The sequence below is a fragment of the Zootoca vivipara genome, chromosome 2 (genome assembly GCF_963506605.1).
Source record: "Zootoca vivipara chromosome 2, rZooViv1.1, whole genome shotgun sequence".
Classification (NCBI taxonomy): Eukaryota; Metazoa; Chordata; class Lepidosauria; order Squamata; family Lacertidae; genus Zootoca; species Zootoca vivipara.
Genome location: NC_083277.1, coordinates 47,641,748 through 47,667,835, shown reverse-complemented (window position 1 = coordinate 47,667,835; position 26,088 = coordinate 47,641,748). Strand labels below are relative to the sequence as shown.

Genomic DNA, 26,088 nt, shown 5'->3' with positions numbered 1-26,088 from the left:
CATCTCCGCCGTATCAAGCAGTTGGTCCCTTACCTCTCTCGTCGTGATCTGGCCACAGTGATCCATACGACAGTCACCTCCAGGCTTGATTATTGTAACTCACTCTATGCGGGGCTGCCCTTGAAGCTGACCCAGAAACTCCAGCAGGTGCAGAATGCAGCGGCGAGGCTCCTTACGGGGTCCTGGCCGCGGGATCATATTCATCCAGTGCTTTACCAGCTGCACTGGCTCCCGGTGGAGTACAGGATCAGGTTTAAGGTGCTGGTTTTGACCTTTAAAGCCCTATGCGGCTTGGGACCCTCGTACCTATGGGATCGCCTCTCCTGGTATGCTCCGCGGAGGACGTTAAGGTCCACAAACAACAATACTCTGGAGACCCTGAGCCATAAGGTGGCTAGACTGGCCTCTACTAGGGCCTTTTCAGTATTGGCCCCAACTTGGTGGAACGCTCTTTCACAGGAGACCAGGGCCCTGCGGGATTTGTCATCTTTCCGCAAGGCCTGCAAGACAGAGCTGTTCTGCCTGGCCTTTGGGCTGGACTTAGTCTGACCCCTGTGTTTTCCTCCCTCATGGCTTGGATTTATGGACTACTTAAAATGAGGCTGCATTTTTAATTTTAATATTGTATTTTAATCTGTATTTTAATTAATTGCTTTTTATGTTTTGTTGTAATTTTATTGGTGTTAGCCGCCCTGAGTCCAGTTTTGAATGGGGAGGGCGGGGTATAAATAACATATTATTATTATTATTATTATTATTATATTAATCACAGTAACCTACCCTCCTGGAATAGATTCTGTGTGTCAGGAGTATGGGCAGGAGTCAGGCTCTGGGGCCTGTAGTGCTTTGCAGGACTGGGGCCTGCCTCAGCTTGTGCTGGAGAAGCAAGGAGTGGCCACTCAGGTGAAGACCTCAGCTTGTGCTGGAGAGGCAAGGAGTGGTCACTCAGGTGAGGCCACTTGATACCTCACTGCACCTGGTGGCAGGAGCTGGGAGGGATAAAAGATCAGCATTTCCCTTCAGCTCTTTGCCACAGCAACACTATCCCTGCCTGGTTGCCTCTGGCCTCTTGCTCCTTGGACCCTTGCCTTGCCAACGCCTTGCTCCTTGGACCCTCGCCTTGCCAACGCCTTGATCCTCGACCCTTGGACGTTCGCCCTGCTGATGCCTTGCTCCTCGACCCTTGGACCTTTGCCTTGCCAACGCCTTGCTCCTTGACTCCCAGACCTTCACCTCTGCCTTGCTCCTTGACCCTGTGACTGCCTGCTGCTGGACCCTCAGCCCTGCACCTGTTCCTGCTTCTACATCACCATCTTGCCTCTGGTCCCGACGTCCTCAGTCAGGGCTTCAACCACCCGCCGACCTGACCGTGACACTGTGACTTTGGATCCCAACTGAACAGAATAGAAGCCTACCTTGGCTCACTCTCTTCCCAAAGTCATTTGACTATCCATGACTATCCATATAGAACATTTGACTATCCATGACTATCCATAGTCATTTGACTATCCATGACTATCCATATAGAACAGTAGCCTCAAAGTTCACCTGTACAAGTAAATTGTTCACTCTAGCAAAAACAACTAGCTCTTAGCTCCCACTGAGGAAATGACCAATCATCCCGAACAATTAGCAATCAATCAATTTAACAAAGGATGGTTTCCCAGCAGCTGTAACTTCATATTTAGAACTGGGAAATAAACATGAGCTCTTTGAAAAAACGGGGAGGGATCCCAAAATATGCAAATGGATAGATTGATAAACATTAATAATCTATATCATAGGGTTATTTTGAGGATAGCTATAGCAAGAATTGCAAGCTACATTGTAAACATTACCTCTCTCTCTCTCTCTCTCTCTCTCTCTCTCTCTCTCTCTCTCTCTCTCTCTCTCTGTGTGTGTGTGTGTGTGTGTGTGTGTGTGTATTACTGTGTATGTATGTATATGTATGTGTATATATATTATGTACACACACTGTATAGAGAGAGTGCTATTCTCTCAAAAAATAATTATAACTGCACTGTTAAATATTTACTTATCTCATAACCACTAAGCTTAATGAACTATACATTTACAGCCCAATTGTATCTGTGTTTGCATGGAAATAGGTCCCATTATGTTCAATGGGGCTTGTTCCCAAGGAAGTGGGTTCAGGATTGCAGGCTAGGGCTGCAGTCCTATGCAAACTCCCATAGCAAATAGTTCCATTTAATCTACTTACTTCTAAGTAAACATATTTAGGTTCAAGTTACACATTGGTTAAAATATGTCATGTTTGCACTAGCTCATGATATGTGCAGTATCTTTAAAGCCTATTATATTAAACAAAACAAAGAATTGTAATGTACCGGCAAACCTTTGGTTCTTGAATCCAACTCCCTTTGTAGCATTTTGCCCACACCTCTCTAGAGGCATTACAATTAACTGCTCTGATATCAGGCAGCACAGTTTACATTTTGACAAATCTGAAAGCAACTGTGGCAAACAATGCCTACCGAAGATCATGTGAATTCCATGCAAGTTTTTATCACTATCAAAACTGTTATTTCAGTCGTTGCCTGATGAAGGCCTCCCAAATTGTGCAACAGTTCTCATGGAGCTGAGCCAGACTGTTCCATGCAGCTCCAGCCTGCCACATCAGCTCATCTCTCCATCTGGCCCACAGCCATCTTCCTGCTTCGCTTGCAGCATTCTCAGACCTTCAGTCCTCAGTATTGACTCTTCTGTTTAAATACAAAGTTTGCCTGCTCCACAGTCTAGTTCAGTCACTAGGTCTTTTCTTTTGCCCTGGGCATATCTATCTAGAACTAATTTTGTTCTCCAGCTCTGGCAACATAAAAAAAACCCCAAAGGGTTAGTTTTGCATTATCCATACTGTATATGTCACGGCTTCTGTGGGACTGGAATGGTACCAGAGATTGCGGAAAATGCATTACAATTCCTCCCCCCCCCAAAAAAAAAATTATTTCCCTTGCTGGGAAAAAAAATTACTTTGTCTCATGCAGTGTTGGTGTAACTGAATTCTTCCAGGAAGGCTGGGCTGTTTATAATCCTATTAACTGCTGCCATGTTCTGTTTCCCTTTGTTCTTAAAGGCATATGACACAGGATGGGTTACCATCAGCTAGAACGTTTTTATTTGATATTTGATTAATATCACTAAGCTTTTACTTTCATTTCTCCTCTTAAGCCAACAATATGTGTTTTTAAAACTCCTGTCCAGTGTTTGTTTAACTTACCTGATGTGATTGTCACATTCACTCTATGCTCATCTCAACAAAATGGTGTGCTGTAGTTTTTCTTACATTGGTACACTGTAGAAAAAATGCTTTGTGTGACTACAAAGAAGAGTTTTGTAGCACCTTGACTAATATACGATGTTTTGTTGTTTCTTTTTCTGCCTGCAACAGGTTAACACACAACTACCTTTTTGGATATCTTTCATGAAGCAGTCCTAAGAGAGACTGTGTGGGTACAGATTTTGCTCAAAACTGGTTGGGATTTGAGGATATATTATGTGACAACCTTATGTTGCTGTGGATCTCACAGTGTTTGTGTGTTCCAATGTTGCATCCTGGAAATACCTTATCTACTTGTATATTTCTACACAACTGTTATAATGCCATCAGTTTCCAATGCTTTTGCCAAAAAAGTTTTCCCTAAAATCCCTGCTTATCAGAGAATTAGTCTGCAAATAATGCTAAGCTATGGCTTTTTAAACTACATAGTTTAAACCATAGTTTATTTGACTGTCTAAATCCCAGTAGTTTAACTATGGTTAGCATGCTGTGAAGAAACTATGATCTCAAGCTATGGTTTGTTATTTGCATATGAACCATTGTTTGTTTTAACAATGACTTGGTGTTTTGTGAGAACCAAACCCCTTTCCATAACCATGGTTTGTTTGGCCATCCTATGTCACATGCTTGCCAAAGCAAGAAGCATGAAGCTAGGAACAGAACCGACCAAGCTCTGGATAAATAAGTCATGGCTTGTTTTAAATTATTTCTATGGGACAATCCATGGTTTATTAAACAAACCATAGCTTAGCATTACATGCAAACCAGGCCAGAGAAGAGGTAGAGCCAAACTCACACAGGTGAAAACTGATTTGGTTGGTTAGTGATGAGAGGTAGTAACACAATATTCCATCAGCATGGTATGCTGTTCTGCAGTACACACAGAAATTAGGCAATACCCCCACAGCAATACATTAATACTTCTTGTGACCTTTAGTATGTTTGTGTAATGTGGAACAGATGCATATTAACCTTCACCCAGAATATGCATTCTAATTAGTTGTGGGGAAGTCATTGCTCATGGTAGAGAGCTTATTTTTAAACACAAATGGTTGCGATTTATGTTCACCTAATTAAAGCAGACTAAACTGAAAATGTATATATAATCTATGGTAAATTGGTTCCCAGGATGACGACATATTGGTGGTAGGCTTGTACTGTAATTATATAACATAGCCAAGTATATGGGGTTGGACAGGGAGAAGGCGTGGTCTCACACCAGAGCTTGTTGAAGTTCAACTCAATGCCAAACCTAAGATTCAACTTCAGATAAAGCAGCCTCACTACCTCATAAAGTTATATATCTATATCTGGTATCCAGCACAGATAGAAAGGGCCACAAGTTGGTCCTTCCTTGTATAACTAAGATTAGTAAATAGGATAACTGTTTCTGCAAGTTTCTTGCAGGGGTGGCCTTTTATTGTTTCCTGTCCTTGTTATCACCATCCCAACTCCTATCCTGCTACCAGTTTCTGTTTGGACCCCCACCACATTTTTCCAGTTCTCATTGGTGCCCTGCCCTGCCTTCAGCTTCTTTTCTGTCTATAGGTTACTATTTTAACCCATGGTCTGTCCATTCACCCATAGTCAGGAATTTGGACTTCAGATATCACTCTACCTATTTTATAAGCCATTCAGACACTGTCTGGTCCTACGATCTAGATTCTGGCATGAAAAGCCTGGCTTGATATCAGTACTTACTGACTTTGGATCCCAATCTGGATCAAGCTTGCCTACTGCTAGTCCTGTTCCTGGCATGGCTGCCCATACACTCTCATCCATAAGGACAAAAGTGCAGATTCTGAGCAGGATTCACCTGGCAGCATCAAGAGATTGTACCAGGCACCAAAGCGGAGAGTGGAAGGAAAAGCCAAGGGAGGAGATTTTCACTACGGTTATCCCCACCACAGCACACACTTCTTTTCTCCTGTTTGTCAATCACCCCAGAGCTCTAGTATGTGTATGGGAGGAGGAGGAATCACATCCAAGTTTCATGAAGAAACACCAGTAGCGACAACAAATGGCAACCCTCCTATTTGTATGCATGTAGTATATAAACGGAATGCAGCAAATCAGAGGTGTGGAAACTATAGCCTCCAGGTGTCAGTCCCAGCCAGCATGGCCAACGGTCAGAGATGATGGGAGTTGTAGTCCAACATCATCTGAAGTGGCACAGGTTCCTCATCCCTGCAATAAACCCTTCTGCAGAAAACAGCTTATGTATGCAAGTTCATTCCGCAATACATTTTTCTTCAAGTTTCACCATAGAAACCAACAAAGGACAGCAATGTTGGTGTCATGCTTTTCTCCTGAACAATGCAATCAACTGCTTATCAAGGTTAAGATAAAAAACAAATCATTTGTTTTCTTTATAAATGGAAAACATGTGCAAGCCATTTTTTAAATCCCGGCTTTCTGTTTAGAATGTTGGTTACTTGTTTTTGTAGGAAGTGTATAGTTCATTAAGGAAAGTGCTAAGATGTTTGTTTTGCACTGTGAACTATGGGAAGAATTTGCAACAAAGCCAAACCAGGCATTTGCTGAAAAGTGGCATGGAACAGTAAATATGAAGGGTCAACAAGCCGCTAATAACTGTAGATTGCTAATCTTGACATCTGTCAGTTGACAAAGTGCTACCGTAATGTGGGCTGCGTCAAATACTAGCAACCCTGCTAGCTGAGAAGTATTTTTCTAACAGCAGTGGAAGGGAAAGTGGTACAGTACAAGTAACTCACCACTGTTATCTAGCTCAAGCTGTTCAGTAATCATAACTTTATCTACAGCATCATAAAACAGTGCCCACATATTTCTCGTACTGGGAGCCATTCAATGCCATTCTACGGCATGAGGCAATAGACCGAAGTGCCACAACTTTAGATGCTGATTTCCAGGGATATCTCATCCGAATCACACAAGATCTCATGCAGCTTGAGAGATCTCACAAAATTTCAGCGAGATCTCGCCAGAAATCAGTGTCATTGCCAGCAGCGGAGCAGGCGGCAGAACAGAGTGGGGCAGCACTTCCTGTTTGACCCCAAGCGACAAAATAGGACACGCCTCCCCTGTTTGGACCCAATGCAGCTTGACAGGCCCCAAGGAACTGATCCTCAATAACCCCCTGATGGCAGCATTAAGCATCACTTGCAGTTTTTCCAGCACTCTTCCATAGTAGTGTCATGCAGATTATAGTCCAACCTGAATGTGTCCAAAACGTGTGGAAGTGGATGAATCTGCCTTCTCCAGGAAAGACCACAGTTGGTACACTAGCCAAAGCTGTGCAAAAGTGCTCCAGGGCACAGCTGCCGTCTGAGAATCCAGACGTAAGGAGATGAGGAGGCTCAAACCATGTGTCTTCCAGAGGGAGTGCTACCCCATCCAGAATAGTGGATGCTACCCCATAGGGAGTGCTACCCCATCCCACCTATCCTCATGTGGACTTTCCTGCACCTGTCCAGTATGGATTAAGTCTTAGTTTCTAACCAGGCATAGGCAAACTCTGCCTTCCAGATGTTTTGGGACGACAACTCCCATCATCCCTAGCTAACAGGACCAATAATCAGGGATGATGGGAGTTGTAGCCTCAAAACATCTGGAGTGCTGAGTTTGCCTATGCATGTTCTTAGCCCACATCCAGCTCATCACAGTCTACACACACCAGTTCAGGGTCTTCACTCCCTCACTGAAATCTAGTAGAAAAGAAAAACAGAGCTTGGTGTCATCCACATGAACATGCACACATCAAACACATGGATGACACCTCCCAGCAGTTTAATGTAGATGCTGAAGAGCATGGAGGACAAGATGGAACTTTTCTGGATTCCATAGTCCAAAAGCCAAGGACTGCCGCCTTGTGGAACCTGCCCTCTGGGGAGGCCCCAAACCAGCATAAAACAGTGCCATCCAACCTCAGTACAACTTAGCTGTCCAGAAGGATTCCAGTATCAATGGTACTGAAAGCTGCTGAGATGTCTAGCAGACCCAACACGACTGAATAGCCCCTGTCCAGTGATCAGCATAAATAATCTACTGTGGTGGTCAAGGCTGTATCCTGAACCTCAATTGCACCTGGAGCCTCCACAGAGTGGCAGTGCTCCCCAGTGCAGAAGTGTACTTTTAGTCATGCTAGGGGCCAGGAAGAGTCATGCAGCCCCAACAGAGAGGGGCTAAACTGCTCAGCCCCACAACTCTGCTCTTCTCACTAGCACCCAAAGAGGGCTTCTGCTACCACACAACGAAAAATTCTCCATAGTATTTTGAAAAATGTAGCAGTAAGTGGATGCGCAGAGGACATAAGGTGATTCTGTGCAGATTTAAGCAGATGGATTGCAGAGTATGAAGGCAGTAACAATACATACATACATACTCTCTCAGAATTGTTTTCAGTCTGGACTGGTGGAAGAGAATGTTTGGCCTCATCAAGGTATGTATCAGTTTCAAACTGAAACTATGTTGGTGTTCTGTCATAGGGCCATAGTAACACAACAAACACAGAAAATTTGTGAGTGCATGTGTTAGGTCACTGCCTCAAATAAGAGACATTAGTTTTTTGCTGAACCAGGTAACTCACCTTCCTACATTCAAACAAAAACGTATGTTTATATTTTGAAAGAACATTTAATTTTCTTATGATGAAAGAAAACAGTCTCATAGCGCCTTAAAGACTAACAAGTTTATTATAGCACAATGAAGTGGATGGAATTCCATGAAAGCTTAACCACAGTCAAGTTGTTAAGTCTTTATATGGTGCCACAATAATTTTTGTTCTTTTTTCAAAGACCAACATAGTTATCCTCTGGAAGTTTGATTTCAGTGCAGCCTCTCTCAGTTTATGAATTTTTTTTTTTTTTTACAAAACCCTTCTAGAGTAGGAGGCCAATTGATCAAAACAATTTCTTGCATTTCAAAAACTTTTGGAAGCTAAAAGGTTTTGGATCATCAAGTATAAGGATGTGCTAACTTCAATCTTGTGTTATCTACATATTTGTTTGCTAGAATTCCCGTGACCCACTGTGGTGTTTATATTTATGAAGTCAGAGTGCAGACTGGGAATCCATTAAAGTTATACCAGAATCTCCTGTCCTCTATTCTCCTATACCCCTCACCCAAAATTCACTGTTCTCCTAGGTGTGTTTGAAGGTATCTTCAGACAGTGATAAAATGAATGGAATCACATAGGTGGTGTTTTGTCAGGTCATAGCCTCACTTCCAATATAAGATTATAAATGTAACCTTGCATAACAACTCAGGGCCGTCTTAAGCATATCTGGCGCCCTGGCGTGAAGATCCCTCCGGCACCCCCCCCCCCGCCCTGTTTCCCAGCGCGGCTGTCTGGTGGGCGCAGCGCCCCCCTGGCAGCCCTGCACCCTGGCACCCTGTGCCACCCAGCCTTGCCATATTTAGGGCCGTCCCTGTAACAACTTGCACTTATGTGTGGGCATCCATAGATCATAGTCCTTGCTCTTGGCAAAAGTTAATACTCAGAATATAGAATTCGGCACTCAGAATATAGAATTCACCAGGGCAAGACAGTTTGAGCATATGACACCAATCCTGGCCCAACTGTCCTGGCTGCCAATTAGTTTCCGAACCCAATACAAACTGCTGGTTTTGACCTATAAAGCCTTAAATGGCTCAGGACTGCAATAGCTCAAGGACCACCTCTCCCTATATGATCCAGCCTGTAGCCTGCAGTCACCGTCTGAGGCCCTTCTTTGTGTACTCCCTCCATGAGAGGTCCGGAGGGTGACAACACGAGAACAGGCCTTTTCTGCAGTAGCTCCTCATTTGCGGAATGCTCTACCCAGAGAGGCTTGCCTGCCACTTGCATTACATACCTTTAGGTGCTGGGCAAAAACATTCCTCTCCAATCAGGCCTTTGGCTGATTGAACAATCTATGGCTTTTTAAATGTGTCCTGCAGGAGGGTGCTTTTTGTTTTTTGTTATTATGTTGCTTATGTTGTGTTTTTCTGTTGCAAACTGCCCTGTGATCTTGAGGTGAGTGGCAGTATATACATTTAATAAATTTAATCATACATATTTACAGAATTCAGTTGTAACATTTGCTAGGCGATCTTCAGCCGTCAACTCAAGAAAATAGTGGCTTCTTAGCATATGGCTTTCTATAATGATTTCTAAGTCACACAACTCAGTGTGGAAAGATCAGAGAAGCGCATTTTTGATGCTGGGCAACGTGGAATATTTTCTGGTGATGCAAATCCTGTTGATGCAACTCTGGGGGTTGTGAAAAGCCACCATCACTCCTAAATACACTCAAATGGCACGGAAAGCAATGATGTCACATTCTGTGCATAGTATCATTTTCCACGGGCGGGAATAACGTTACAAAATTGGCCCACACCATGTGTCAACAGCATTGCAAAGGATGAAAACCACAAATGCTGACAGAAAACCAGCTGTTCCAAAAGATGAACACAACAGTTCATTTCTCTTTCTTTTTGAATGGGGAAATCAACATTGTGTGTTCCTTCATCTGAACATTCTTAGGTGTCACCCGAAATATGGTACAGCTTATTGATTTAAACTTAAAAAACACGGTGCAAAGCCTTGCATCATATATCACATACACTAATGTCTTCTTACTTAAAATCTAGTCTCTAAGCAAGCAGTCTCAGCACCCTTGATAGTTAACGCACCCCTTTCCTCAATGTCCCCCTCACCACTGAAAGCAACAAAATAGTCACCAGTCTCCACATGAACCCCACTGATGCACAAACCTACTATACTGGCAATCCTGTCATCTTAAAACATATAAAGAAAAACACCGCCTGCAGCCTGGCTCTCTGGATCAAACACATTTGCAACAACAAAAGATAAATCAGGATCAGGGAATTTAAATAACAGTTTCTGCAAAGAGAAGCTAAGGGTGTTGCCCACTTACGCACATTTCATTTATGTGGGGGGCCCTGGAATGTTACCCCCCTTAAGTGGGGAGTTGCCTGTATATGTTCATGGAGTTTGAACTGGTGGTAACTTCCCAGGAACAAGACCTTGGGGTCATAGTAATTATGTGATGCTGGACTAAATGAGCTATTGGCCTGATCTAGCAGGTTTTTTATTATGTGCCTAGACTCAATGAGGCTCTTCAATGAGGCTTGTTGTTGTTGTTTAGTCGTTTAGTCGTGTCCGACTCTTCGTGACCCCATGGACCATAGCACGCCAGGCACTCCTGTCTTGCACTGCCTTCCGCAGTTTGGTCAAACTCATGTTCGTAGCTTCGAGAACACTGTCCAACCATCTTGTCCTCTGTCGTCCCCTTCTCCTAGTGCCCTCAATCTTTCCCAACATCAGGGTCTTTTCCAAGGATTCTTCTCTTCTCATGAGGTGGCCAAAGTATTGGAGCCTGAGCTTCACGATCTGTCCTTCCAGGGAGCACTCAGGGCTGATTTCCTTAAGAATGGATAGGTTTGATCTTCTTGCAGTCCATGGGACTCTCAAGAGTCTCCTCCAGCACCATAATTCAAAAGCATCAATTCTTCGGCGATCAGCCTTCTTTATGGTCCAACTCTCACTTCCATACATCACTACTGGGAAAACCATAGCTTTAACTATACGGACCTTTGTCGGCAAGGTGATGTCTCTGCTTTTTAAGATGCTGTCTAGGTTTGTCATTGCTTTTCTCCCAAGAAGCAGGCATCTTTTAATTTCGTGACTGCTGTCACCATCTGCAGTGATCAAGGAGCCCAAGAAAGTAAAATCTCTCACTGCCTCCATTTCTTCCCCTTCTATTTGCCAGGAGGTGATGGGACCAGTGGCCATGATCTTGGTTTTTTTGATGTTGAGCTTCAGACCATATTTTGCACTCTCCTCTTTCACCCTCATTAAAAGGTTCTTTAATTCCTCCTCACTTTCTGCCATCAAGGTTGTGTCATCTGCATATCTGAGGTTGTTGATAATTCTTCCAGCAATCTTAATTCCGGCTTGGGATTCATCTAGTCCAGCCTTTCACATGATGAATTCTGCATATAAGTTATTTTTTTTTTAAAAAAAAATATTTTTATTAATTTTCCAATTAAAACCAATTATATCACATTCAATATTTCAAATTATACACATATATATATCAATCAGACCGAATGTTATGCCAAATCATCTAAAGAATTTTTTATTTGGGTTCCCATGCTTCAAGAAATTGGGAATTCCTCGCAACTGTCCACTGCCGTCTTTTTTCTAAAGTTCAAATCGTCCTTCAAGTTCATAATAATCCAGATCTTCCCCTTACAGTCACATAGATGTTTTCCACTTTCACGATTGTTTCCCAGCTGCTGATATAAATATCAAACAAAGTCTCACAGATGTTCTTTCTCCTGTGTGAGTTAATCAGTCCAGCCTCCCCATAAATCTTCTTAATGGAGCTCCTGTTGCGTTGAAGCAATTCGAAGTAGCGCCATCTTAAAAAGCTCAAATCACTTTCGCTTTCCTCTCATGGCCATGAAAATTTACGATCATTATAGAATTTACAGCTTTTCCAGGCAGGAGACCCAAACATCAAACCATAGACTCTTGGTAAATTAATGGATCTCCTTGCCCTATAGCTGAACTTAGCTTCAGGTCGCTGCTCCAATTTAAAGTGCGTCACAGCTCATAAATCCTCCGAACGCATTCAGAACTCCTTCCGTCCGACTAGGGGGGGGCTTTTCTCATCGGCAACTCCACATCTTTAAAAAAATATGCTCAGTAACAACAGTTATAAGGTTCAACTCACACAGTCTTTTGCTTCTCTTTCACTCCAAACAAGCCAGGACATCGCGTCCGGGAAGGTACGAGGCAACAATATGAAGAAAAAAAATAAAATAAAAACTCACTCCCCTTATCGCTCCGTCCCCATCAATCCTTCTTCCAGATGCAGTACAATCTTTGACTCCTCTCACTCGGCAGCATAAATTTCTCAGCAGTAAACAGCGCTTCTTTCCCTCCTTCTGAAGTATGTCCATAGATTTAAGCCTAATTATCTTCTTTAACCATGGAAATCCCCGCCATGCAGATTAGCGTCCGGGAGTCCTGGCCCTTGTAAGTGCTCAGCCCAAGCTCCCCCCACTCCAAAAACAGTCGGAGTGGGTCTGGGGGCATCGCGGGCCAGCGGCCCCTCTCCGTAACCCCCGGAGAGGGTAGGGGGTTGCCATTTACTCCCCTAGCAACCGCCAAATTCCTTACAAAGGTCAGAGAGATGGAAAACAGGTCCGCCATTCCTGCAGGCGGAAACCGGAACCCCTCGAATTCTGCATATAAGTTAAATAAGCAGGGAGACAATATACAACCTTGTCGTACTCCTTTCCCAATTTTGAACCAATCAGTTGTTCCATATCCAGTTCTAACTGTAGCTTCTTGTCCCACATAGAGATTTCTCAGGAGACAGATGAGGTGATCAGGCACTCCCATTTCTTTAAGAACTTGCCATAGTTTGCTGTGGTCGACACAGTCAAAGGCTTTTGCATAGTCAATGAAGCAGAAGTAGACGTTTTTCTGGAACTCTCTAGCTTTCTCCATAATCCAGCGCATGTTTGCTATTTGGTCTCTGGTTCCTCTGCCCTTTCGAAATCCAGCTTGCACTTCTGGGAGTTCTCGGTCCACATACTGCCTAAGCCTGCCTTGTAGAATTTTAAGCATAACCTTGCTAGCGTGTGAAATGAGCGCAATTGTGCGGTAGTTGCAGCATTCTTTGGCACTGCCCTTCTTTGGAATTGGGATGTAGACTGATCTTCTCCAATCCTCTGGCCATTGCTGAGTTTTCCAAACTTGCTGGCATATTGGGTGTAGCACCTTAACAGCATCATCTTTTAAAATTTTAAACAGTTCAGCTGGAATATCATCACTTCCACTGGCCTTGTTATTAGCAATGCTTTCTAAGGCCCATTTGACTTCACTCTCCAAGATGTCTGGCTCAAGGTCAGCAACCACACTACCTGAGGTGTACGAGACCTCCATATCTTTCTGGTATAATTCCTCTGTGTATTCTTGCCACCTCTTCTTGATGTCTTCTGCTTCTGTTAGGTCCTTACCACTTTTGTCCTTGATTATGGTAATCTTTGTACGAAATGTTCCTTTCATATCTCCAATTTTCTTGAACAGATCTCTGGTTTTCCCCATTCTATTGTTTTCCTCTATTTCTTTGCATTGCTCATTTAAGAAGACCCTCTTGTCTCTCCTTGCTGTTTTTTGGAAATCTGCATTCAGTTTCCTGTATCTTTCCCTATCTCCCTTGCATTTTGCTTGCCTCCTCTCCTCCGCTATTTGTAAGGCCTCGTTGGACAGCCATTTTGCTTTCTTGCATTTCCTTTTCCTTGGGATGGTTTTCATTGCTGCCTCCTGTATAATGTTACGAGCCTCCATCCATAGTTCTTCAGGCACTCTGTCCACCAAATCTAAATCCTTAAACCTGTTCCTCACTTCCACTGTGTATTCATAAGGGATTTGATTCAGATTGTATCTTACTGGCCCAGTGGTTTTTCCTACTTTCTTCAGTTTAAGCTGGAATTTTGCTATAAGAAGCTGATGATCTGAGTTACAGTCAGCTCCAGGTCTTGTTTTTGCTGACTGTATAGAGCTTCTCCATCTTTGGCTGCAGAGAATATAATCAATCTGATTTCGATGCTGTCCATTTGGTGATATCCATGTGTAGAGTCGTCTCTTGTGTTGTTGGAATAGAGTGTTTGTGATGACCAGCTTGTTCTCTTGACAGAACTCTATTAGCCTTTGCCCTGCTTCATTTTGAACTCCAAGGCCAAACTTGCCAGTTGTTCCTTTTATCTCTTGATTCCCTACTTTAGCATTCCAGTCCCCTGTAATGAGAAGAACATCCTTCTTTGGTGTCATTTCTAGAAGGTGTTGTAGGTCTTCATAGAATTGGTCAATTTCACTTTCTTCAGCACCGGTAGTTGGTGCATAAACTTGGATTACTGTGATGTTAAAAGGTCTGCCTTGGATTTGTATCGAGATCATTCTGTCATTTTTGAGATTGCATCCCATTACAGCTTTTGCCACTCTTTTGTTGACTATGAGGGCCACTCCATTTCTGCTACAGGATTCTTGCCCACAGTAGTAGATATGATAGTCATCCGAACTGAATTCACCCATTCCCTTCCATTTTAGTTCACTGATGCCCAGGATGTCGATATTTATTCTTGTCATCTCATTTTTGACCACATCCAGCTTACCTCCACTCATGGTTCTTACATTCCAGGTTCCTATGCAATATTTTTCTTTACAGCATCGGACTTTCCTTTCGCTTCCAGGCATATCCGCAACTGAGCGTCCTTTCGGCTTTGGCCCAGCCGCTTCATCAGCTCTGAATCTACTTGTACTTGTCCTCCGCTCTTCCTCAGTAGCATGTTGGACGCCTTCCGACCTGAGGGGCTCATCTTCCAGCGTCATAACTTTTATATGCCTGTTGTCTTTGTCCATGGAGTTTTCTTGGCAGGGATACTGGAGTGGCTTGCCAGTTCCTTCTCCAGGTGGATCACGTTTAGTCAAAACTCTCCACTATGACCTGTCCATCTTGGGTGGCCCTGCATGGCATAGCTCATAGCTTCTCTGAGTTATTCAAGCCCCTTCGCCACGACAAGGCATTGATCCATGAATGAGGCTTATTCTCAGGTAATTGTGCATATGGGCTGCAGGGCTGCAGTTAACATCATAGTGAATAGCTCAGTGAAGATGTTGACCCAGTGTGAAAAAGACAAATTCCATGCAAGGGATGATTAGCAAAGGGATTTAATATAAAACTGTTGATATCACAATACCGTTACATAACTCTGTGATGCAAGAGAACCTGGGAGTTCTGTGTACAGTTTTAGTCACCTCACCTCAAAAAGGCTATTGCAGAGTTCAGGCAAGGGCAATGCAAGTGACCAAGGTGATGGAGCAACTTTAGCGTAAAGGAAACTGCTTCCCACAGCCACTCCAAGAACAGGATGCTGGACTAGATAAGCCTTTGGCTTGATCCAGCAGGTTCTTGCATTTCTTCCCATCTCTAAGAAAGCAGGAGTGGCAAGAAGCTATAACCAATGGACAATAATTCATTTCCAAGGGTTTTTGTGCAGGCAAAATATTTCTTTCTGAACGGATATTGATTTGCTAAAAGCAAACAAACAAAATGTTTGCTGATCAGATTAGGCTTCTAATCCTACACACATTTATTTGAATTCTGTGGGACTTACTTGTGAGTAAAGATGCATCAATAATATGCATGTGGAGGCAAAGGGACAGTAATTGAAGGAGGGGTTCTCCCCAGATATAATGACCTCTAACTTTACATTAAATGCATGTTGTTGTTTAGTCGTTCAGTCGTGTCCGACTCTTCGTGACCCCATGGACCAGAGCACACCAGGCACTCCTGTCTTACACTGCCTCCCGCAGTTTGGTCAAACTCATGTTCGTGGCTTCGAGAACACTGTCCAACCATCTCATCCTCTGTCGTCCCCTTCAAGTGTAAACAAATTTTGATACCTGCAGTCTGTATATGACTAATCACTATTTCTGAAGGAGATAAATGATAACAGAATTGCCATTCGCTCAATGAGCACATTTCACATTGTGTCTAAAAATAATTGTCTTGTTTGCCATTACCCTCAAGCATTGCAAGTTTTATACCGGCAAAAACAAATGAAGAAGAGAAAAACCTCAAAGACAGTCATCTAGTCCAGGCATGTCCAACAGGTAGATCGCTGGGTATTCCTGGTAGATCTCTGGTCCCTCAACTTTGCCTTTCCAAAAAAAAAAAGCTCAACAACTCTGGCTTCCTAAAAAAGGCCAATAACTTTGGTCCATCCAACAACAATGGGTAGATCACTGCCATTTTTTTATACTGTGAGTAGATCGCAGCCTATTGGGAGTTGGACATCCCTGACCTAGTCCAACTCCCTTTACTGCTGGAATCTCAGCTATATCATACATGCCAGATGGCCATCCAACCTCTGCTAGGAAGGATAGTCCATCCCCTCTCTTGGGAGTCTGTTCCACTGTCAAACGGCTCTTACTATGACTGTTTAAAGTAGTGTTTTAAATGTATGGTGTTTTAAATCATAGTGTTTTAAATGTATGGTGTGAATGTTGCTTGGGTCTTTGATAAAAGTGCACCTGAGCACACAGGACAGCAGTAGGTCCATGAACTCAAATATGGTTCTGCTCCATTCACACACAAAGCAGGAAAGAGTGAAGAGTGATTTCATAGAATCATAGTACTGTAGAGATAGCAGGGACTGGAGGGACATCTAGTCCAACCCCTGCAATGCAGGAATCTCAACTAAAGCATCCATGACAGGTGGCCACACACCTGTCCATTTAAAGTGCAAAAGGACTGCACAGGTTATGGGAAGTACTAACCATTCCTTGTTTTTCTTTCAACCAGGCTCACCTCCGGAGCCCAGCTTTGAGAAAGCTTACAGAAGGGGAATAGACTGCATGGAGGGGGGTGGGAGGAGGTTCAGCAAAACACACACACCTTTTCTGGTTTAAATCACACTCTACCACACCCTTCGTTACATGTGATAGGGGCAGGCCCACATCTGTCATCATCACATGGCTTTACCTTTAGTACTGTATAAAAGCTTTCCTCCTATTTTTCTATAGTTTGCTCCTACTCATCTCTCTGTGTCAGCCCTTTTCTGATTTCTCCTCCACTGGCTGGCTTATTCACACCTTCTGCCATGCTTCTCCCTAGGCAGTCACAGGAACTTAGCTTCTTCTCCTTGTTTTAAAACCTACTTCTTCTGCAAAGCCTTTTCTTTGACCATTATCATCTCATCTCTTTATGCAATGTTTGGAAGAAGGGTTAAAATCGGCAGCAGGGTCCAAGGCAGGAGATCCGTGACTGGATTTCCTGCATTGAAAAAACAAAGCCCAAACTGGGTCTTGGTTCTGATGCCATGTGAAGGCCTTTCCATTATTGGTCCCTGAAGGTGCTACCTGCTCTACAGGGGAAACAGTATCTTCAGGATAGGAAGGAAATGGATTTAGATTGGTGAAAGGGAACAGAGGACAATACCCAATATTCCACCCACCCCCAACTATTTGTGATGTGCAGAAGACCACATCACAGAGCTCTCACCCTCTCTTCTAGTTTGACCCTTGCCCTTTCTTGACCCAACTCTGACCCAGTTGAATCAGCACACTAAACCATTGGTAGATTAACAGAAGACAGACAAATGTAAACATGTTTGTATGCAACACATAACCTGGACCTGAGAAAGCAGAGGAAAGTGAGTGGAATAAGCAAAGGCCTTATTCACATGGCACATTAAACCACAGGTAAAAACATGGTTTCGTGTGAACATACAGCCTGCTTCTGCATGCTGCTGAAAAGTTCTCACTCTGCTCCCTCCCCTGCTTCTGCCCAAGAAACAAGCATGGCTTGACTTGATTTCCAAACCTAGGCATGTGGTTTGTTTCTCTCCCCCAAAAGACCTTGAGCAATAACCAAGGTTTGTTCTTAGCTTATTACTCAAGGTTTGTTTAGAGAGAAATAAACCACAAGCACAGGTTTGGTTGTCAACATGACAAGTCAGACTCTGGCTTGCTCCCTGGTAGTGCAGCAGCAGTAAAAGCTGGGGGGGGGGGGAGCACCGGGAGAACTTTTCAGGAACATGCATCAGAATGTTACACATTCACACCAAACCATTGCTTGTTTTTAACTATACAGTAGTTTAATGTGCCATGCAAACAAGGCCTCTCCTTACTGCATTCCCTTTCCTCCTCTTTCTCCGGCCCAAATTATACGTTTCGTGAAAACATGTTTACATTTGCTACAAGGTGCTACAAGACTCTTTTTGTTGTTTTTGCTGCAACACTAACACAGTTGTCCTTCTGGAAATTGAGACACATTTAGGAGTGGTTTAGCCCTTACTGGGTCTGTACAAAAAAAATAAGAAAAGGATTTTGTTGAATAACTGAACATATAGCTGTGTACCCAATGGTGGGGAATTGAGAGATAGTTCCCTTGACAATCACCATCAAGGATGCTTTGTTCAGATCCAGCAACTGACTTCATGAATCTTTTCAAAAGCAGAAGTTTATGCTACTACATGCTCCCTGCTCCTAGTGCTAGAATGCAGTCACCTATTTATTTATAATCATGATTGCACTACCCTTACACCCACAGAGCAATGAGCAATTAACAAGGTACAATTGAAGGGAACATGAAATCAGCAATATGGGGCAGGGTGAGGTGGGATGGTGCAAAAACTGGGGCTGTGGTAGGGTTGCCAGTTGTGCAACTGCCATTGTGACTTGATCTACTACAGACATTAAAGGTAAAGAAACCATTAGGTCCAGTCGCGGATGACTCTGGGGTTGCGGCGCTCATCTCGCTTTATTGGCCGAGGGAGCCGGCGTACAGCTTCCAGGTCATGTGGCCAGCATGACTAAGCCGCTTCTGGCAAACCAGAGCAGTGCACGGGAATGCCGTTTACCTTCCAGCCAGAGCAGTACCTATTTATCTACTTGCACTTTGACGTGCTTTCGAACTGCTAGGTGGGCAGGAGCTGGGACCGAGCAACGGGAGCTCACTCCATCACGGGGATTCGAACTGTCGACCTTCTGATCGGCAAGCCCTAGGCTCTGTGGTTTAACCCACAGTGCCGCCTGCGTCCCTTACTACAGACATTAGCAGATGATATAACACTTCTCCTCTTGACTGTGTGAAGTAGGAGGCTGTTGAGAATGCTGGTATATTTGATTTGAGGGGGGTACTTATTTAACTTACAGTACTTGCAAAAGTCTATACCTGTGCCTCAAAAGTTTACGAAGTGCAAAGAGTCTTGCCTTAAGAATAAGGCTGAGAACTTGAACGATGGTGGGATACCTTCCAATTCTAAAATTAGATATGCTAATGATTGCACCTAATTTGCACAGTAAGTGATGGGCAGAGTTTTTAAATTTCATTTAAGCATAATCCTGTGGTTGTTTACATGTAAGTAGGTCCCACGGAGCTCAAGGAGGCCAGCACCCAGGTTCAGTGGCTATAGGATTGTATGCAGCCTTAAACCTTTAAAACAGGGTCACTGACTTCTTTTTGTACCTTCTCGTATGGTTTTAACAACAGCCTAAGACAGAGGCTGTGCACACATTACTAGCTTACAATGCAGCTTGGTTGTTTTTTATTTAAAATTTTGATTGAAGCTGGTTTGGGGAAAATGCATGAAAACACAGTATTTCATAAGAAACAACAGGACATATAAAAGACAGATATAGATTGTGGTCAAGTCATGTATATACTGCTTCACAAGCCAGTGGTGGGGCACACAGGAGTGCATAAACAGCCACAGACATTCAACTAGTGAAGCTTTTCCCATCACTTTGTCTTCATGCCAGACCACACACATTTGGTATGCAAGCAAAATTGTGTCTCACTCTTTTAGCGATTTTTAAAACTTATTTGTAATGTTGGTTTGTGCCTTGTTATACTGTTGGGCAGTGTTGCTGTTGTTTTTAAAGTGTTTATTGCAAGCTACCTGGACAATACATAATGTTAAAAACCTGGAATATAGGTTAGCCATAATGTTTTGTTTCCACTGCAGTACTAATTAACTGCACAAAGGAGACAATCTGCCACGTAAGGAGGAGACAAGACAGTGAGACAGACCTGCACGTACCACAGCTCAGAAAAACCACACTCACATTCCATAAAACCTGTAGTGGCTGCAAATACCTTGCCACTACAAGTACAGTACTCTAGATCCACCTCTAAACGTACCATTCCTCTTAAATGTACCAACTTTGTAGCTGTTTTTTTCCAATGCAACTTGGATTTATTATGCTGACTCAAGCGAGAAAAGGCTAAACTGTGTTTTGCTTTCCCCAGATGCAGTAGCAACTAAACATCTGCTGCCTCAGTCAAATCTTTAAAAAATGTTTCTTTCATTTCAAAACCAAAGCTCTGCGCAGAACACGTTTACAGCTCTCACTGCCCCTCCTGTTTCTTCTCCTGGAATTTGCAACAGAGCCAAACTTCCCAGAATGCTGTTCAGCTGGTTTCAGTGCGACTGATCATAATGACCTGATCCAATTATGCTGCATTTCTTTCCTTTTTGAATACCTTAACTAACCTGTAATTTTTCCTCTCACATGTCCAAAGCTAGATGAAGTGGCCGATACACCCAAAGAATTCCTAACCTACCACTGTGGACTAGATTGGGGAGTTGACATCACCTAAAATGACTACCGGAGGGCTGTAACTAGGCTTCAGATTTAGGTTAAACAAGGCTATTCAGGTCATAAGAGAATACAGACATATAAGGTTGCCTGCCCATTAATGTACTGACACTGTAAATCAGTATTTCTCTAACCACTTAAGCTCCTGGAATGGCTGCAAGAAAAGATCTCATCAATTTTAAAATGTAGCTGTAGAGGCTTAAGAGGTACTTGATGGATTTTAATGCAGTACTTCAATAATGACTTATTGGGCTCAATGAACAGTAAACATAAGATGAGAAATTACATACCGGGCAACTTAATGTAATTTAGTTTCCATGCAGAGCCTGAGCCTGAGTTATCTCCTCCACCAAGACTGGGGAACTTTTTTTTTTTGCTCAGTGGGCTATATCCGTATCTGTTCCCACCCCTGAGGGCCAACTTTGACAATCCACCTGTCAGTCACCTCACATCATTTTGACATCAGATGAAGGCTTGAAGTCACCTCTCACCAGCCCATGTGCAGCAAATCCAGTTTTATCTCTATGGTGTCAGGTGGGCATGGTTTGAGGAAAACTGCCTCACAAGCCTAAGTGGGACGTGTGCTGGGCCAGACTGGGCTCATCAGCCTGCTGATGTCAGTGGACATTCAGTGAATATGGTTAGGATTATAGTCCAAGTACAGGATAGTCAACTTGGGGCACTCTAGACGCTGCTGGACTCCAGCTCCCATCAGCCCGAATCACTGGTTATGCTGGCTGGGGCTGATGGAAGTTGGAGTCTGACAACATCTGGAGGTCAACATGCTGGGTAGGCCTGCGCTAGGGTGTGATTCACATCCCTTGGCACCTACCTAGATGAACAGTTAATTTACTGACAACTAACCTTCACTGAAATTAATTTTCGTTTATCATCTTGAGACCATCAAAACAAAGATCCATGTAGTCCAGCATTGCATTTTCAACAGAATCCTACTTTACCTTTGCTTTTTGCTTTTTCTATTACCTTTCAACAGAATCCAGCAGGTGCTTTTGACAAATCCCTTGCATCTGGATCTTAGATATAAACTATCTCTGAAAGTGGAGGTTTCATTTAACTATCATGCATAATACCCATTGATACATTTCTATTTCATAAATTAGGGAAATCCTCTAAAGCAAGGTTGGGGAACATTTTCCAGCCTGAGGACAACTTTAATATCTGGGCAACTTTCCAAGGGCCAGTAGTGGGTGGGAACAAGGGCAAAAGTGGGAGAGGCAATTAATGCAATTTTTACCTTTGTGAAGTGGGTCTTAATTTAGGCTACCAAAGACTGTACATGTGCCTGGCTCCAGTATAAACAGTGGAATGAATTGCTTATAATATGAGAGGTGCCCAGGGTGTTTCATACTAGCACAGACCTACTTACATTGCTATGCTAGCAATGCAATCAAGGTAAGAAATTAATCTAACTCCACCACCCTGTTAACATGCCTGTGTCAATCCCATGCACAAGATATATGCACTCAGGTGAAAAATCGATACCCTCGCTCCCATGCTACACAAACCATAATGATGGAGAAATAACCTGGAGTACTGATTTCAGGATTACGATTTCCAGCCAATATAAAGCAACAACAATAACGATCGTGATGGTTTATCGAGGAGGAGCCTTCTGCAATGAGAACTGAACATGTAAAGGCTGCTTTACATGGAGGTCCATACTAAATGTAATGGTGGCAGATCCATGTGTTATCCACACACACGTTATTGCCACCTATGGCTTATCTATCACTCTGCAGAAAGGCTCCCCCAAAGAGATTTCAGTTCTGATGCTAGACTAGTTGGGAGAAAATCACTCTGAGGACAGATGGCTGCGAAGATTCCAGAGTATTCACCAGACTTTTTAATCTCCATTATGAACTGCCTGCATTATGGGGAGAGCCATAGCTTAGTGGTAGAGCACACACTTTGCATAGAAAAGGTCTCTGCTGATGAAAAGAATGAGCTCTGCACATGGTCAGACAAACTTCATAAATGCCAGGGCTAATCACATAAGTTCAAATTCAATTCTGTTGATAAAAGACAATTGGTTTGCATCAAGTGATCTCAAGTGACACTGGTGACCTATAATGTTTGACATAGTAAGTTGTAAGAACAAAGCTATAAAAAGCTGAAGAAAGCTTTCCCTTCCTTCTTCATGTACATTCCTGCAAATGTAAATGTTATGCTCTAATTATTAGCGATGCATGAAATGTAAAAGCCAATCTAATTATCATGCATGAAAAAGATTCCTCCTCCAGAGGAACAACTCAGCAGTTGAGCCTCTCAGAAGAAGTTGATTGAAGCCCTGGTTAGGGGAGCAGGACGGTGAGAAAAGAAATGGCTCAAATAAATAACGCACCCAAATCCTGGTAGTTATGATAGCATAAGGATCACACTGGGTGAAAATGTGCATTCCACCAAAATTAAATATACTGATTTCCCTCCACCCCCAAAGAGACTAAAACCTAATACATTGCACAATGGTCACATAATGTGTTGCACAAACATTGCTACATAGTTTTCAGACTTGTTTAATTCAGAGCTAATTATCCACAGCAATAACCCCTGACATGTAGTGTTTCTAGACAAAATTTACATTTTGCTTTTCACAACCCCAGAAAAGAAAACCCAAAACTATACAAATCACTGCTCTACTGAGACTTACCAACAGCAGTCTTGAGAGCCTATTTTCTCTTGATGGAGAACTAATAGGAACAGGTTCTTAAGACGGCATCTCACTTGCTTTGAAATCTAACAAACTAGCTCAAGAGAATAGGCAGATTTGAAAACAAGGTGCAGCTGATGTTGACTCTAAGCAGGAGGATGGGAGGAAGGGCCCAAAACTGACAGCTCAATTTGCCTTTCCCAGCTCCCCATGCAGATTAGTTGGAGAAGCTCAGGCAGATCACATGGCTGGTACAAACTAAAAAGGCAGTAAAGCCACAGCCTCAATTTAAATACCATCCAAGGTATTCAGATTTTCTCTCTGGAGCTGCTGCATGTCTTTCACAATCCCTCCTGCAATTCTTTCCTCCCTACTCGCCCCCCTCAATTTTAAAAGCTGGCTTTCTTGGAATTTGTGCTTTTCCCACTCTTTTATTTTTAGATTGTCAATGTAATACAGTGGCTTGCAGAGGCTGCATGACACCAGCAAATGTAACTGGATCCCAAGTCCCCGAGTGCCAGGAATTGTGGCCTTGACAGCATGCTGCTGCTGAGGGCACCAACGTGAAGGCACTGGGAAAAACAAAAGCATTGACAACCTCCATTTTACATCTAGGCCTAGAGAGAAAGAGATCAGGATCAGTAGAAGAGGAAATAGCTCTAGACTTTAGGATTTGCTGGTGGAAGAGAGAAAAGAGAGTTCCAGCAGGAGAGCAATCCATGTATGCTGAGTATTGGAACTTGCACACATTTTGATTTGTTGCTATACTTTTAATGTGGTTATTTTTCTTTACTTCTCTTTTAAATCTTGGAATTTTCATATGGTATTTCATTGATTTTATGTAAACCACCTTGGAATGTATACACCTTAAAAGGCAAGCTAGAAATGGGTTTATTTTACCAGACCAGCAGGAATGAAGTTGCAGATAAAGGACGCTGCAAGTCTCTTAATCATAGCATCTTTAGAAGATGGGGGTGACACAGAGGCTGTGAGGTTGCTGGAGCTTCACATCCATCAACTGCCTGAAAGGACAATGAAGGAAAACAGTTTGGAGGATATATAGCAGGGTGGGGAGTCTTTTTTTTAACCCCAAGGGTCACATTCCCTTCTGGACAACCTTCCAAGGCCACATGCAAATTTTATAATTGGAAATTTTACCTTGGTTCAGTAGGCTAGCTTCTAGACATACTCACAGGCCCCTTTCTGTTCTCCATCCAAGCAAGCAAAAGGCATGCTCAGAGTTCAAGGGCACTTTCCAGCTAGTCAAAAACATCCAGAGTGCAAAGCAGGGGCAAGGATGGGTGTGGCCTGGAAAGAGTGTGTGTGGCATACAGTTTTGAGGGCCGGACAGGCCTGGAAGAGGGCTGCATTTGGCCCCCGGAACCTGAGGTTCCTCATCCCTGGCAAGGCTGTTAAAAGCAATTCAAGGTTGCTTTTTCATCATCACTAGTTCAGGGCAGCAGTGATCAGATGAACAGAGAGATACCAGGATGTAGGACTTGCAGCAGACCAGAGCAAGTCTGGGTGCATCTGTGTGGCATGCTGAGGTCAATTATGCAGATATAAGGCTACGTTGCTACCCAATCTGGCACAGAAAGAACTCCAAAATCAAACCAGAATACCTCGAAAAGCATTTTAACATTCATCTGGTAGCAGAACAAAATAGGTGCATATACATTTTCATAAGGATGGTGCCAGCTAGTAATTCATCTTAGACATAGTTCTCCTGGATAGTTATAGTGGGCAGTAGCTCACTGTTGTAGTCTCTCCTACGGTACCTGAGGTAGGAGTTGCAAACAAAGCTGGAGGTGTGTCTTTCCACCTTATCAATGACCATGAACAAAATAAGTCTGCCAGGTAGTGCCAAATTTAGGGGCAAGGTCAAATTCTGTTCACCCAGCAACACTCATCAGTAGCCCATGGTAGAAAGAGTTCCACCAAATCTTAAAGCACCACTGACAGGAAAGGCTGTGGTCTTTGATTTCCTATGGATTCTGTGATCTTTGGGTTCCTCTGGGCCTACTCCATCATTTCCTTTTCTTATGGTGACCTATGCTCTTGGCAAACAGGTCATCTGAACTACTCACCATAAGCAAAACCAGGCATTTTGCTCACCACCACAAACCTTCCAGATGTGAACAGGCACAGCACACCAGTGGGTGACCCAGCCTTGTGTATTCTGCTTGTGGTGAGTGATTCAGATGACCACAAGCAGAAGAAAAGAAGAAGCAGATGGTGAGAATTGGCCCTAATTCTTTGGGAGTTAAGCAAACCCTTCTTTAGATGTTTTGGCTGACATTATCTCTTTTCCGCCAAATGCAATCCCATTTAGAAGCCAAAGAGGAAAAACAGAAAGGCTGCTTGAGCTTCTGCTGTTATATGTCATCCCGAGCCAGGGACCTATGCACATAGCTCCCTCATCCAGAATACATTCTCAATAATTTCAACGAATGCAGCCATGCAGAGGGATTGGTCCACATGGATTTCTGGATCAAAATGATAAAGGCTGTATACACACAGAAGAGAGAATCAGGATGACTGTAACAGATTGGAGAACTGGGTCCAAACCAAAATGAATTTCAAATAGGACAGATGGTTCTACGCTTGGGCAAGGAAGAACCAGCTGCACAAATATAAGAGGGGGAAATGCATGGCTTCCCAGTAGTACATGTGAAAAGGATCTAGAGATCTTAGTAGTGTGATGTAGCAGCAAAAAAAGCTAATGCTACTCTAGGCTGCAGCAACAGAATATAGTGTCCAGATCAAGGGAAGTAATAGTACAGCTCTATTCTGCCTTAGTCAGACCACACGTGGAATACTGTGCCCAGTTATGGGCACTACAATTTAAGAAGGATGCTGACATGCTAGAAAGGGCAATTCAAGATGATCAAGAGTCTGGAAACCAAGCCTTATGAGAAACAGATGAGGGAGTCGGGATTGTTTAGCCTCAAAAAGAGG

The 26,088-nt window shown here is 43.2% G+C and overlaps 1 protein-coding gene across 3 annotated transcripts in view; it reads right to left on the bottom strand.

Annotated features, from left to right (window-relative positions):
* Positions 1-23,290, bottom strand: part of RAF1 (Raf-1 proto-oncogene, serine/threonine kinase) — a 77,292-nt gene extending 54,002 nt beyond the window's left edge. For all 3 annotated transcript variants that reach the window (XM_035106241.2, XM_035106246.2, XM_035106253.2), the window contains exon 1: positions 23,131-23,290. The gene's annotated coding sequence lies outside the window, so the exon portion shown is untranslated. The remainder of the gene's footprint in view (positions 1-23,130) is intronic.
* Positions 23,291-26,088: the final 2,798 nt, after the last annotated feature.